This window comes from Dioscorea cayenensis, unplaced genomic scaffold (genome assembly GCF_009730915.1).
Source record: "Dioscorea cayenensis subsp. rotundata cultivar TDr96_F1 unplaced genomic scaffold, TDr96_F1_v2_PseudoChromosome.rev07_lg8_w22 25.fasta BLBR01000346.1, whole genome shotgun sequence".
NCBI lineage: Eukaryota > Viridiplantae > Streptophyta > Magnoliopsida > Dioscoreales > Dioscoreaceae > Dioscorea > Dioscorea cayenensis.
In genome coordinates, this window is record NW_024086737.1 from 90,241 (window position 1) to 106,191 (window position 15,951).

General features: G+C 42.1%; 1 non-coding gene across 1 annotated transcript; it reads left to right on the plus strand.

Moving 5' to 3' along the window:
- Positions 1–9,635: 9,635 nt before the first annotated feature.
- On the plus strand, positions 9,636–9,742 carry LOC120254114. Its single transcript, XR_005534528.1, has one exon. It is a non-coding gene; the product is annotated as a small nucleolar RNA R71 (small nucleolar RNA).
- The last annotated feature ends 6,209 nt before the right edge of the window (positions 9,743–15,951 follow it).

Here is a 15,951-nt window from a genome sequence, read left to right on the forward strand (position 1 = left end):
GCTTGAGTGTTGGTGTCTTGATGTTTACATGCTATTGTTGTGATTTTTCTCGTGGATTGTTCCGTGTATCGTGTGCTTTAATGTGTGTGGCAAAGTTCTTGCTCATTTGAGTGTGTTTTAAATGTTTTCTCTGGTTCATTCTACATTATCGAAGTAGGCTCTGAGTGTGTATACATGTTTATCAAAATTCTACAGAGCCTGCAGATTTTTCTAAGTTAACCAAAGAAGGCACACGCCCAAGTGGAATTTCCACACGGGCATGTGTTTTCACTCAAACCTCATCCCTAGACGACACATCGGTGTTCATTTGCCCCTGTGAATAACCTTGTTACGGTCACATGCCCGTGTGTTAATTCCACACGGGCGTGTGTTTCTCTGTAGAGACTTAGTGATTTATCCTATGAATACACAAGGGCGTCCGTCTGCCCTTGTGTCTGACCCTATGACAAAAAAATAGGCGTGGGTAATTTTCAATTGGCCTTGTGGATCTCTGCAGAAAGTTCTCCTCCATACCGATAAGACAACGGGCGTGTGAGTGCCCTGTGAGTAACCCTGTGAAAGATCCACATACCCATGTGGAATTTCCATAGGGGCGTGTGATAAGTGCTTGTGCGATATGGATGCGAAGCGTTCATTCCTTATGTTGAGCATTACTTTTATCAGGTTTTTACACTAATATATGTGTTTTTATGTTACTTTTACGCAGGTAGGGTTGTGAGGCTAAGTATGAAGGAAAGAATCCAATGTGGATTACAATGCACCGATTTTGGTGGAAATCATGCTAAGGTTCAAACGCGAAGACATAGGTGGATGTGAGATGCTAGAGTGTGTGCCAACCTCCTCGTATTCGAGTTGGCACATCCATTTGGAGGGGCACAAAGGCAGTCACACTCGAGCATTCCGACTTATGCACATAGAACAAGAGCTTCACCAACGTGCCTATCATTGAAGATGCAAGTGATCCACGACGTGAACGTGTGCCCGTTTACGTTACTCCGATGAAAGTATGGATTCGGGAAGCTATTTAGGCCAGATACTGTAGTAGAGCATTGTAGCAACATGGTAGAAAGTACTGTAGCAGCACTGTTCACAGCCGGCTGAGAAAACAGGAGTTCAGAGGATCCACACAGGCATGTGGAAATTATCCACGCCCATGTGGAAATTCCCCACCGGTGCGTGAAGCATCCACGCCCGTGTTGTCGCCTATTTCCAGCCTATTTAAAAGCTGAATCAGCCCCGGTTTTAGTATTCTTTTCTCTATCTTTTCACCAACTTGAGAGAGGGCTTCGGCTAGGGTTTCGAGGGGTATTGGCCAAGGTTTTGGAGAGGTTCTACGGCTCCGACATCATCATTCCTTAGGAAGAAGATTGGTAGGGGAGCTTCTGTCGAGGTGTATCCTATACCGGACGAGGGAATCCTAGGACAACTAGTAGAGGACTTTCCACAAGACCATCGACACGACTATCGAGGGGGGTTTCTTTATGGATTCATTGCTTTTACATTCTATTTCTTTGATTGTGCTTAGCTCCATGGAGAGCTAAACCCCTAGTGGGTACTCGGGTATTGTGAACCCTATGATGTATTTGTTTCTTTGAACCTGTTTATTATGCTTTCAATAAATTGATGTTTATTATGAGTTCCAACCTTGAATGCTTGATTGTATGAACATTTCCCCTAGAGTGACACTAGGGTTGAGAATTCTTGTTGGTAACCTTGTGAGTGAGTGACACACCACGAGCGTTAGATAAAGCTAGGTTGGAGAGGGTTGAGAGGGTGAGTCGACAGGTACAGGAGCGTCCCTTTTCCCCTCTGCCGTGATAGATTCTACCTCCGTTCCTTGAGTTCTTTGCGGCCATAATAGAGTGAATGGTCTAAGGGATGAACTTCCGCTGGGGATTAGTTGCGCGTGCAACAGAGTGAAGCGTTGAGGTGATCTTAGTATCTAGGGCTCAATTATGGTTAGGGACCTTCCACCTGGACCAAAGGGTTAGGTCTATAATTAGGAAGAGATTTATCACTTGGAATCCCTAGAGCTCATTGCAACTCTATGCGAGTGCGAGGTGTTGAGATTGTTCGATTTCTCCTCCGGGACATGTATAGAGTTAGGCATAGTTGACCTTAGATTTGGGACTATGTAATTAAGGATTTCCACGACTCACCATTGCATTGATTAGGAAGCATAATAGAGGGTTCTTACACTTGAAACAATTATCCTAGGCGGAGCATTATCCGGGTACCCCATCTTTATCGATTGCCTTACCCCCCTTCTTTACTTTTGCTCTCTTACTTGTTGTTTTTACTGTTGAAAATTAAATCATTATCACACTCATCATCATTGATCTTTTACATAGCTAACAATCGAATTAAGTATTTTTATTGCCTACTCCCTGTGGATTCGATACCCACTCACCCGGGATTATTACTTCGACAAACCCGTGCACTTGTGGGATATACGCAAGGGGACCTTGTCAGCGTGTGTTACACATAGAATTTTTCTTAGTTGAACAGAGAGGTTACAGGGGCGTGTGGATTCCCCTGTGGGTTGGGCACATGGGCGTAGCGAATTTTCACATGGCCGTGTGAGTGTGTTTAGAGCCAGAGTGTGCTATCGCGAGAGTGCACAAGGGTAAGTGTCTACCCCTGTGGATGCTCTCCTGTGGAATCACACGGGCATGTGTAATTTCCACACGCCCGTGTGGATGTGCAGAACTCCAAGAGGTGCGGGTTTTCTTTAAAATCTCTTTGCGTTTCTTCATCTCCTCACTCCCAAACATCAGAGACTGCACCTATTCATTCTCCCGACTTCACACCATCTTTTCAGAGAGGTTTTTCTTGAGTTTTCCGGCTGATATCAACATTTTCATTTGCATCTTGTTGGTAAACCTTTTTTCTCTCTTTTTCCTTTACCACATTTTATTTTAATTGATTAAAATGGTGAATGTTGCTTCGTTTCTATGTTTATATGGTCTGGGCATGTGTAGGAAGAGTTTTTAAATGATTTGGTGATGATTTTTTGGATTTTTAGCAAGCAACCATGAGGTTTTCATGCCCCATGGATCCACACGGGCGTGTAGAAATTCCACACGGCCGTGTGGATTTCTGTAGTACTACTTTGTGAGCTTCTTTGATCGATTCTTCTTTAATTTTTTGCAGATATGGCACCTCGATCGAAGAAGCAAGCTGAGAAACATCATTATCGATTTGAGAGCCAGCCATCCATGCACTCACACTTGAGGTTCTGTCATCATTCGAGTTCGACAGATCCTATAAGAGATTCGACAGTGTTGACGCCATATAGTTTCGGAAATTTGGACATCACTATGTTATGAGCATCACTTAGTTTTTGAACCTGATGGGCCTATATAACGAGACGTTTACTGCCACTGAGGAGTACAATTAACTTCCGACTGACTACCCCGGTACATTGACTCTTCTGCGAGTGTATAGCACTTTATGCGGCCAGGGACAGTACGAGCCAGGGGTGTCCTAGGCAATGTGTCTTTCCTGACCTGCGTACAACTATCTTCTTTCCATTTTGAGCAAATTGGTGAATAGCCGTGGTGACAATACTGGAGGCCTGTAGTATATGTTTTACTTACGCCTGACCCTAGAGATTGCCGAGGATGGAGGTGACGCAGCTGAGGGGTCATAAAAGGTTCCCGAGCCTCAGTTCGAGCATATGGAGGCCGAGGCACCCCCTGCAGCATAGGAGCCACCTCTAGCACACATGTTTTCGACTTCTTGAGCCTATGATCATTTTGAGAGGCTTGAGGGCACTGTGGGGATGCTTCGGACTGAGATTACCGAGGTTCGCATGACACAGGCCATGCAACATGCAGAGGAGAAGGCGTGCCTTGATATTCTATAGCAGTTATTTGACTGTGATGTGTCCTCACCCTACATCATGAGACCGAGGAACCCTCACGCTCCTCCAGCATCACTATCACCAAATCCACCGACACCATTTGATTATGCATCTACACCAGGAGCAGTTGAGCAGCCAGAGCGTTACACCGACACATGATGTGTCTTTTATTTCTTGTATTTTACTTTTGCATTTCATTTTGGACTTGTATACTCAGAAAGGATCTTCCTTATGAGTTTATTTTTTATTTTTGTCTCGAGTTGTATTTCATTGCTCTATTTTTTACATACTTGAGTGTATTTTGTTTTTGTTGAGCTTCATTGAATCCCCCTTGTGTATCCGTGCAGATGGTCTTATCAGTATGGAAATTGAGAACTAGTCTAAGCACAACCTATATGTTTTTACATTTGGTCGTGTGTGCTTTATAACCCATTGGAACTACACTCCCAAGGAATTTAGCTTCATTAAACGCACCACAAGGAGTTCAGGGGAGTATTGGTTCAATTGCCCACTCCCACATATATTTTTATTGCTATATCTTTTATTATGCTTGCATGTGTACATTGAAGGCAATGTACGTCTTAAGTGTGTGAGGGTGGGGGGGAGTTCACATTACACATGTTCTATACTTATGCTTTGACTGTGCATGCTCACATAGCCAATGGCTATTGACCTTAGTTGCAATGATTGTATTCTTGAGTTTAGGAGAATTTTTAACATTGAATGTTCTTATGCTCTAGTTTTTACTTGAATTTCTAGGAATTTTTGCCCGATTCACACTTGTTTCACTACTCGCTCATTAAACTATTTTGGAAACTCAAGTAAGCATTTGAGGGACTAAGTAGTTTATTTCTTATGTTTCATTTTGCTAAAAAAATGGAATAAACAAGAAAAAATTTTATACTTGGTTGGTTACGCATTGGGGGGTGGAAAGAGCTACCACCTATGAAGTATGAAGCTACTCTCATAAGTCAGATACTATTTATGCCCTAATGAAAGAAAGAGCTATCTCATAGGGTGAGTGAAAACTACTACACCTGTAGAAAGAGCTACCATCTTGAAAGTATGAAAGCCACCTTAGCTGCCGGTTTGGAAAGGGCTACCGTAGAGGATGTGTGAAGCTACTACCACCACTTTACTTTGTTTTGTATATAAAAAAGCCCCTTATGCTTAGAACTTTGAGGAGTATGCTTTGTGTTGATTTGAGTGAGTTCACACACTAACAAGTTTTCGGTTTTGTTGTCCTTTTTTTATTCGAGTTTTTAGCTAGAGCAATGATTTTTCATATTTAGTGTTGAAATTTCCCTTACTTGTAGAATGCTTCCCTTACATTCTTTGGTGAACCTACGGCCAAGCACTTTCAATATTTCCTTCTTCTGTGCTTCAATGTTTTATTTTTGCTTGAGGACAACCAAAAGTTTAAGTGTGGGGGAGTTTGATAAGTGCTTGTGTACTAAGAATATGAAGTATTCTTTTCTTATGATGAGCATTACTTTTATCAGATTTTAGCGCTAATACATGTGCTTTTATGTTCTTTTGCGTAGATAGGATGGTAAAGTCAAATAAAGAAGATAGAAGCCAAAGTGGATCATGAACGCATATTGTTGATGAAATCTTGGAATAAACAAACGAGAAGACACAAGTTAGGCTCAAAGATACATGAATTGTGCTAACCTCAATGTGTTCAAACAATTACAATGGTTTGGAGGGGCACAAATGTTGTCACATTTGCGTATCCTGACTTGTGCAATGATAGCAAGATCTTTACTAATAAGACCTTTTATTGAAGAAGCGACACGATCTAAGGCATAAATGTGTGCCTGTTTGTATTGCCTCGATGAAAAGTGTGGATCGGGAGTGTTTTTGGCATAGTACTATTCATAAGCCACTCAAAATCCAACAAATCCACACGGGCCTGTGGAAATTCCACAGGCCCATGTGGATTCCCAAATCCAGCCTATATAAAGCTGCAAACAACCCAGATTTCAACATTTTTCTTTCCATCTTTTCCCCACCTTTTGAGAGGCTTGCGGCTAGGGTTTAGTGAGGCTTTGGGAAGACTTTTGGAGTGGTTCTACGGCTTCAACACCGTGTTTCTCTTGGAAGATAGTTATTGGGGGAGCTTTCATCGGCACCGATCCGGCGAGGTGTGCCCTAGGCTTGACAAGGGGACCTTTGGAGAGGACGAGGCTACTTCACATGACCATCAACGCAAATACCGAGGGGGTTTTCCTATGGATTACATGTTTTTACTTTTGATTTCATTATTGATTGTATCATGCTCCATGGAGAGCTAAACCCCCTAGTGGGTACTTGGATTTGTGAACCCAAGTATGTATTTGTTTCATAAACTTTTTATTATGTTTTCCTTAATTGATGTCTTTAATTGAGTTCTCATTATATAGCTCTTTCTTTCATTAGGGCATCAACACATCCTCTAAGGTAGCCCTTTCCAAAGCGGCCGCTAAGGTGGCTTTTACACTTTCGTGGTGTTAGTTCTTTCTACCGGGGTGGTAGTTTTCACACATCCGATGAGATAGCTCTTTCTCTCATTAGGGCATAACTAGTATCCGACTTATGAAAGTAGCTTCATAGATCATAGGTTGTAGCTCTTTCCACCCAACAAGCATAACTAAACAAGAAAACTATTTTGTACTATTTTGTTCTTTCTTTTCATTTTTTCATTTTTTTTTTAAGAATTAACACAAGAAACAACTAAAACTAGTCCCTTATACATCAAACATGAGTTTCCAAAAGAGTTCAAAAGTGAGTAGTGCAACAAGTGTCAATCGGGCAAAAATTCCTAGAATTCAAGCAAAAACTAGAGCATGAAAATATTCAATGTTAAAAATTCTCATAAACTCAAGAATATAATCAATGCAACTAAGGTTAACCGCCATTGGCTATGTGAGCATGTATATCAATCAAAACTAGTATAAAAGAGATGCGTGCACTATGAAACTCCTCCCCACACACACTTAAGTTGTACATTGTCCCCAATGTACACATGTGACAAGGTCCCCTTGCTTATATCCCGCAAGTGAACGGGTTTGTCGAAGTAATAATCCCGGGTAAGCGGGGTCGAATCCACAGGGAGTAAGGAGTAAAGACACTTAATTCGATTCTTAGCTATGTGGAGTATCAACAGTGATAAGTGTGATAATGATTCAATTCTCAGGAATTAAAAGCAACAAGTAAGAGAGCAAAAGTAAGGAGGAGGCAAGGCAATCGATAAAAATGGGGTACTCGGATAATGCTTCACCTACGATAATCGTTTCAAGTGCAAAAACCCTCTGTTATACTTCCTAATCGAGGCAATGGTGAGTCATGGAAATCCTTGCATACATAGTCCCAAATCTAAGGTCAACTATGCCTAACTCTATACATGTCCCGGAGGAGAAATCGAACAATCTCAACACCTCGCACTCGCATAGAGTTGCAATGAGCTCTAGGGATTCCAAGTGATAAATCTCTTCCTAGATTTAGACCTAACCCTTTGGTCCAGGCGGATGGTCCCTAGCCACAATTAAGCCCTAGATACTAAAGATCACCTCAACGCTTCACTCCATTGCACGCGTAACTAGGCCCCAGTGGAGGTTCATCCCTTAGACTATTCACTCTATTATGCCGCAAAGAACTCGAGGAACAGAGGTAGAATCTATCACGTCGGAGGGGAAAGGGGACGCTCCTGTACCTCTCGACTCACCCTCTCAACCCTCTCCAACCTAGCTTTGTCTAACGCTCATGGTGTGTCACTCACTCACAAGGTTACCAACAAGAACTCTCAACGCTACTGTCACTCTAGGGGAAATGTTCATACAATCAAGCATTCAAGGTTGGACCTCACAATAAACATCAATTTATTGGAAGCATAATAAAGAAGTTCGATGAAACGAATACATCCTAGGGTTCACAATCACCCAAGTACCCACTAGGGGTTTAACTCTCCATGGAGCAAAGTACAATCAAAGAAATCGAATGTAAAAGCAATGAATCCATAAAAAAAACCCCTCGATGGTCGTGTCGATGGTCTTGTGGAAAGTCCTCTACTCGTCGTCCAAGGATTCCTTCGTCCGGTATAGGATACGCCTCGATCGAAGCTCCCCTACCAATCTTCTTCCTAATGGAATCACGATGTCAGAGCCATAGAACCTCTCCAAAACCTTTGCCAATACCCCTCGAAACCCTAACCGAAGCCCTCTCGCAAGTTGGGGAAAAGATGGAGAAAAGAATACCAAAATCGTGGCTGAATCGACTTTAAATAGGGCTGGAATCGGGCTACTCCACGGGTGTGTACGGTACACGCGCCCGTGCAGAATTTGCACACGGGCGTGGGTAATTTCCACACGCCCGTATGGATTCTCTGAAACTGTCATTTTCGGCCGGCTGTGAACAATAACTGCTACAGTGTTTGCTGTAGACCCTGCTACAGTACTATGCCAAAAATACTCCTGAACCCACTTTTCATCGAGGTAACATAAACGGGCACACGTTTATGCTGTGGATCACTTTGCTTCTTCAATGACGTACAAGTTGATGGAGATCTTGTTCTATGTGCATAAGTCAGAATGCTTGAGTGTGACTGCCATTGTGCCATTCCAAATGGTTGTGCTAACTCAAATACGAGGAGGTTGGCACACACTCTAGCATCTCGCACCGGACCTATGTCTTCGCGTTTGAACCTTAGCAAGATTTCATTCAAAATCGGTGCATTGTGATCCACATTGGCTTCTTTACTTCATAATTGGTTTCACAACCCTACATGCATGAAAGTAACATAAAAACACACATATTAGTGTAAAAACCCGAGGAAAGTAATGCTCAACATAAGGAAATAATGCTTCATATTCATATCGCACAAGCACTTATCATGATCCTTGGCTTGAAAGGTGGGGGTGCCACCTCTTTCTCTTTGCATGTTTCCTCTTCAATTTTTATAACCTCGGGCGCGTGTTCATCTGGCTTCTCACTCGGAAGCCTACCGTCGACCTCACGACCACTTCTCAAAGTGATCGCCTTCACATGCTCTCTAGGGTTTGTCTCAGTATTGCTAGGCAAACTTCCATGTGGCCTTTCCGATAAGGACTTCGCAATCTACCCCACTTGATTTTCAAGACTATGTAAGGAGGCTGTATGGTTGCCAAGTGTAGCCTCAACTGATTCAAACCTTGTATTGGACGATTGCATAAACCTAGTAAAGGCCTTCTCCAAATCGGTCATTCAGGTCTCCAAACCTGAAACTCTGTTTTCCACATTTGGGCCTTGTTGATGTTGGAAACCCGGTGGCCCCATGGCCTTTTGTGGGCCTTGGTTGCTCCACGAGAAATTTGGATGATTCTTCCAACCAGGATTATAGCTGTTGCTGTATCGGTTCCCTTGTGTCCTCATGACATTACCTACAAAATCGACGTTCTCAACTGAAGATGCATCACTAATAGATATCGGGCAATCAGAGAAAGCATGTCCTCCACCACACCCAGTGCAAGTAATCACGGCCGCTACTCTGTTCAAAGTTAGAAGATCTAACTTATTACTCAATGATTCCACTTGAGCCGCCATTGAAGTCACTACATCTATCTCATGGAGACCGGCCACTTTTTTCTTCTTCCTGGCATTTTATTGGTAGTTGTTTAACCCCATTTCTTCAATTACTTGACGTGCCTCACCTGGGGTCTTGCTACTTAATGTACCTCTTGCTGCCGCATCCAAGAGTTACCTTGTACTCAGATTCACACCGTTGTAAAAGGTCTGAACAATCATTTACTCTGGGAATCTGTGTTGCAGGCACTTTCTCAGGAGCTCCTTGAACTTTTCCCACATCTCAAATAAAGACTCCAATTCCAATTGTACAAAGGATGAGATCTCATTCCTAAGTTTTGCAAAATTTCTAGGAGGGAAATAACGGCTAAGAAAAGCTTCTACCATCTCCTCCTATGTGGTAATTGATGCTCTAGGTAAGGAGTGTAGCCATTGCTTCGGTCTCCCTCTCAAGGAAAATGGGAAGGCTCTCAACTTGATAGCATCATCCGTTACCCTATTTATCTTCAACATATCACACACCTCGAGAAAGTTCTCTATATGACTGTTTGGATCCTTATCAGCCAAACCATTAAACTGTGCAGATTACTGCAACATGTGAATGAATACTGGCTTCAGCTTGAAGTTCTGAGCTGTAATTGGGGGACGCACAATGCTCAATTGTGTCTCCAATACTGAAGGTCTGGTAAATCAGATAATGTCCGTTGTTGCTCATTCTGTTCTAACATGTTTTCAGATTCTTCTACTTCCAAATTAGCTAGATTAGACTGTTCTTGCACAGGTTCTTTCCCTTTTCTTCTCAGTATATGTTCAAATTCGGGATCTCCTTCAATTAGTATGGAGGGGTTCCATAGGGTCATAACCTGGACCTGCATCCAAAAAGAAAGAAAAATAAATCAGAATGATGATAGAATAAGAAAATATGAAATAGAATGAATACATGAATAGCTAAGAAAATAAAGTGCAAAGTATCTCTAAACGCCTACTCCGCGGCAACGGTGCCAAAAACTTGACACGTCAGTATATGCGTGTAAACCACAAGTGCACGGGTGTCGAAGAAATAATCCCAGATGAGTGGGTATCATATCCAGAGAGAGTAGGGAATGAAGACACTTAAGTTGTTTCTTAAATAATGTGGAAGATGAATAGTGATATGTGTGACAAGATTCAATTCTCAAAAGTAAAAACAACAAGAGAGAGACCACAAGTAAAAGAGAAGGTAAGGCAATCGATAAAGATAAGGTACCCATATATTGTTCCACCTAGGACAATCATTTCAAGTGCAATAAAACTCTATTATGCTTCTTAATCAATGCAATAGTGAGTCGTGGAAATCCTTAATTGCATAGTCCCAAATCTAAGGTCAACCATGCCTAACTCTATACATGTCCCAGAGGAGAAATCGAACAATCTCAACACCTCACACTCGTATAGAATTGCAATGAGCTCAAGGGATTCCAAATGATAAACCCTATTCCTATCTATAGACCTAACCCTTTGGTCCAGTTGAAAGATCCCTAGCCACAATTAAGCCCTAGATGCTAAAATCACTTCAATGCTTCACTCCGTTGCATTCGTGACAAGATCCCCTTGCGTATATCCCGCAAGTGCACGGGTTTGTCGAAGTAATAATCCCTGATGAGCGGGTATCGAATCCATAGGGAATAAGGAATAAAAACACTTAATCCTCTTCTTAGCTATGTGAAAGATCAGTAGTGATAAGTGTGACAATGATTCAATTCTCAAAAGTAAAGACAACAAGTAAGAGAGTACGAGTAAGGAGGGAGGTAAGGCAATCGATAAACATGGGGTACTCGGATAATGGTCCGCCTAGGACAATCATTTCAAGTGCAAGAACCCTCTATTAATCTTCCTAATTAATGCAATGGTGAGTCACGGAAATCCTTAAATACATAGTCCCAAATTTATGGTCAACTATGCCTAACTCTATACATGTCCCGGAGGAGAGATTTAATAACCTCTCAAGCTCGCACTCGAATAGAGTTGCAATGAGCTCTAGGGATCCCAAGTGATAAATCTCTTCCTAATTATAGACCTAACCCTTTGGTCCAGGTGGAAGGTCCCTAACCACAATTAAGTCCAAGATACTAAGATTACCTCAACGCTTCATTCCGTTGCACGCGCAACTAAGCCCCAGCGGAGGGTCATCTCTTAGACCATTCACTCTATTATGGCCGCAAAGAACTCGAGGAACGGAGGTAGAATCTATCACGTCGGAGGGGAAAGGGGACGCTCCTGTACCTCTCGACTTACCCTCTCAACCCTCTCCAACCTAGCTTTGTCTAACGCTCGTGGTGTGTCACTCACTCACAAGGTTACCAACAAGAACTCTAAACCCTAGTGTCACTCTAGGGGAAATGTTCATACAATCAAACATTCAAGTTTGGAACTCACAATAAACATCAATTAATTGAAAGCATAATAAAGAGATTCAATAAAACAAATACATCCTAGTGTTCACAAATACCCAAGTACCCACTAGGGCTTTAGCTCTCCAAGGAGCTAAGTACAATCAAAGAAATAGACTGTAAAAGTAAATAATCCATAGAGAAACCCCCTCAATAGTCGTGTCGATGGTCTTGTGGAAAGTCCTCTACTCATCGTCCAAAGATTCCCTTGTCCCGTATAGGATACGCCTCGACGGAAGCTCCCCTACCAACCTCCTTCCTAAGGAATGATGATGTCAGAGCCATAGAACCTTTACAAAACCCTAGCCAATACCTCTCAAAACCCTAGCCAAAAACCTCTCTCAAGTTGGGGAAAAGATGAAGAAAAGAATGCTGAAATCGGGGATGAATCGGCTTTAAATAGGGCTGGATTCGGGCGACCACACGGGCCTCTGGATTTTTTACACACCCATGTGGAATTTCCACATGGCCGTGTCTAATTCCCACACGCCCGTGTGGATTCTCTGAATTCCTATTTTCTCGTCCGGCTATGAACAGTACCTGGCCTAAAATACTTCCCGAGTCCATACTTTCATCGAGGTGACGCAAACGGGCACACGTTCATGTCATGGATCGCTTTGCTTCTTTAATGACGTACAAGTTGATAGAGATCTTGTTCTATGTGCATAAGTCAGAATGCTTGAGTGTGACTGCCATTGTGTCCCTCCAAATGGTTGTGCTAACTCAAATATGAGGAGGTTGGCACACACTCTAGCATCTCTCACCCGACCTATGTCTTCTCGTTTGAACCTTAGCAAGATTTACTCCAAAATCAGTGCATTATGATCCACACTGGCTTCTTTCTTTCATACTCGGCCTCACAACTCTACCTGCATGAAAGTAACATAAAAACACATATGTTAGTGTAAAAACATGAGAAAAGTAATGCTCAACATAAGGAAAGAATGCTTCGCATTCATATCACACAAGCACATATCAAACTCCGCCACACTTAAGCTTTTGCTTGTCCTCAAGCAAACATTAAACATTCTGTGCATAGATGAACGAAATATTGGAAGTGCTTGGCCTTAGGTTCACCAAAGTGTACAGAGAGAGCATTCTACAAATAAGGGAAATTTTAATATTAAATACAAAAAATCAAAGCTCTAGCTAAAAACTTGAATCAGAAAAGACAACAAACCCGAAATCGTGTACATGTGTGAACTCACTCAAAACAACCCAAGGTATACTCCTCAAAGTTCTAAGTACAAGGAACTTTTTTATCTGCAAAAGTGACAACAATTTCAAACATGGTAGTAGCTTCACACATCCTCTAAGGTAGCCTTTTCAAAAGCGGCCGCTAAGGTGGCTTTCACACTTTTGAGGTGGTAGCTCTTTCTACCGAAGTGGTAGCTTTCACTCATCCTATGAGATAGCTCTTTCTCTCATTAGGGCATAGCTAGTATCCGAATTATGAGAGTAGCTTCATACTTCATAGCTGGTATCTCTTTCCACCCAACAAGCACAAATAACAATAAAACTATTTTGTTCTTTCTTTTCATTTTCCAATTTTTTTTTAAGAATTTAACACAAGAAACAACTATAACTAGTCCCTTTAACATCGAACATGAGTTTCCAATAGGGTTTAAAGAGTGAGTAGTGCACTGAGTGTAAATCGGGTAAAAATTCCTAGAAATTGAAGCAAGAACTAGAGCATGAAAACATTCAATGTTAAATTTCTCCTAAACTCAAGAATACAATTATTGTAACTAAGGTGAACCGCCATTGGCTATGTGAGCATGTATATTAATCAAGAACAATAAAAAAAGGATGTGTGCACTATGAAACTCCCCCATACTTAAGTTGTACATTGTCCTCAATGTACATATTCAAAGCTCACTCAAAATATATATTAATGAAGAATATATGTGGGAGAAGCAATCAAAAACAATACTCCCCGACTCCCTAGTGTCGCGTTTGATGGAGCTAAGTCCTTGGGAGTAATGTTCCGACGGGTTGTGAAGCTCACACGGCCAAGTGCCAAAGCACTTTGGTCGTGCCCATGACAAAAGTCTCAATTCCCAAGATGACAAGACCATCTCGCACGCATACACGAGGGGGTTCGAGTAAAAGCACAAGAAAAACAAAAATAACTTGAGTATATAAAAGATAAAGCAATGAATACAACTCGAGATGCAAAATAAAAATAAACTCAGAAGGAGAATCCTTTCTCAGTGAACAAGTCTAAAATAAAATGTAAAATAAAGAAAATGCAGAAAAATAAAATCAAATGTCAGTGTCACGCTCTGTCAGCTCCTCTGCTGCTGGTGGTGGTGGAGAAGCACATGGTGGATCTTGTGGTGCTATAATAGGTGATGGGGATGCTGGAGGTGTCGAGGGAGCCTGATGAGTCCTTGGACGCAAGAAAAATGATGAGGCGACATCTCGCTCTAAGATCTGCTATAATACATCAAAATGTGCCATGAACTCTATGTAATGTGACAAGGTCCCGTTGCGTATATCCCACAAGTGCACGGGTTTATAGAAGTAATAATCCCAGATGAGCGGGTATCGAATCCACAGGGAGTAGGGAATCAAAAACACTTAATCCGCTTCTTAGCTATGTGAAAGATCAATAGTGATAAGTGTGACAATGATTCAATTCTCAAAAGTAAAAGCAACAAGTTAGAGAGAACGAGTAAAGAAGGAGGTAAGGCAATCGATAAAGATGTGGTACTCGGATAATGCTCCACCTAGGATAATTGTTTCAAGTGGAAGAACCCTCTATTATGCTTCCTAATCGATGCAATGGTGAGTCGTGGAAATCCCTAATTACATAGTCCCAAATCTAAGGTCAACTATGCCTAACTCTATACATGTCCCGGAGGAGAGATTAGATAACCTCTCAACCTCGCACTCGAATATAGTTGCAAAGAGCTCTAGGGATTCCAAGTGATAAATCTCTACCTAATTATAGATCTAACCCTTTGGTCAAGGTGGAAGGTCCCTAACCATGATTAAGCCCCTACATACTAAGATCACCTCAACGCTTCACTCCGTTGCACACGCAACTAAGCCCCAGCGGAGGGTCATCCCTTAGACCATTCACTCTATTATGGCGCAAAGAACTCAAGGAACGGAGGTAGAATCTATCACGTCGGCGGAGAAAGGGGACGCTCATGTACCTCTTGACTCACCCTCTCAACCCTCTCCAACCTAGCTTTGTCTAACGGTCGTGGTGTGTCACTCACTCACAAGGTTACCAACAAGAACTCTCAACCCTAGTGTCACTCTAGGGAAAATGTTCATACAATCAAGCATTTAAGGTTGGAACTCACAATAAACATCAATTAATTGAAAGCGTAATAAAGAGATTCAATGAAACAAATACATCCTAGGGTTCACAAATACCCAAGTACCCAATAGGGTTTTAGCTCTCCATGGAGCTAAGTACAATCAAAGAAATAGAATGTAAAAGCAATCAATCCATAGAAAATCCCCTCGATGGTCGTGTCGATGGTCTTGTGGAAAGTCCTCTACTCGTTGTCTAAGGATTCCCTCGTCCGGTATAAGATACGCATCGACAGAAGCTCCCCTACCAACCTTCTTCCTAAGGAATGACGATGTCGGAGCCATAGAACCTCTCCAAAACCTTAGCCAATACCACTAAAAACCCTAGCTGAAGCCTTCTGTCAAGTTGGGAAAAAGATGGAGAAAAGAATGTTGAAATCGGGCCTGAATCGGCTTTAAATATGACTGGACTCGGGCGACCATACGGTCCTGTGGATCTTTCACACGCCCATGTGGAATTTCCACATGGGCGTGGATAATTTAATCACACTCATGTGGGTTCTCTGAATTCTTATTTTATCGGCCGGTTGTGAACAGTGCTGCTATAGTATCCGGCCTGAATAGCTTCCCGAATCCATGCTTTCATCCGGAGTAGCATAAATGGGCACACGTTCACATTGTGGATCACTTGCTTCTTTAATGATAGACAAGTTGGTGGAGCTCTTGTTCTATGTGCATAAGTCGTAATGCTCGAGTGTGACTTCCCTCGTGCCCCTCAAAATGGATGTGCGAACTCAAATACGAGGAGGTTGGCACACACTCTAGCATCTCACACCCGACCAATGTCTT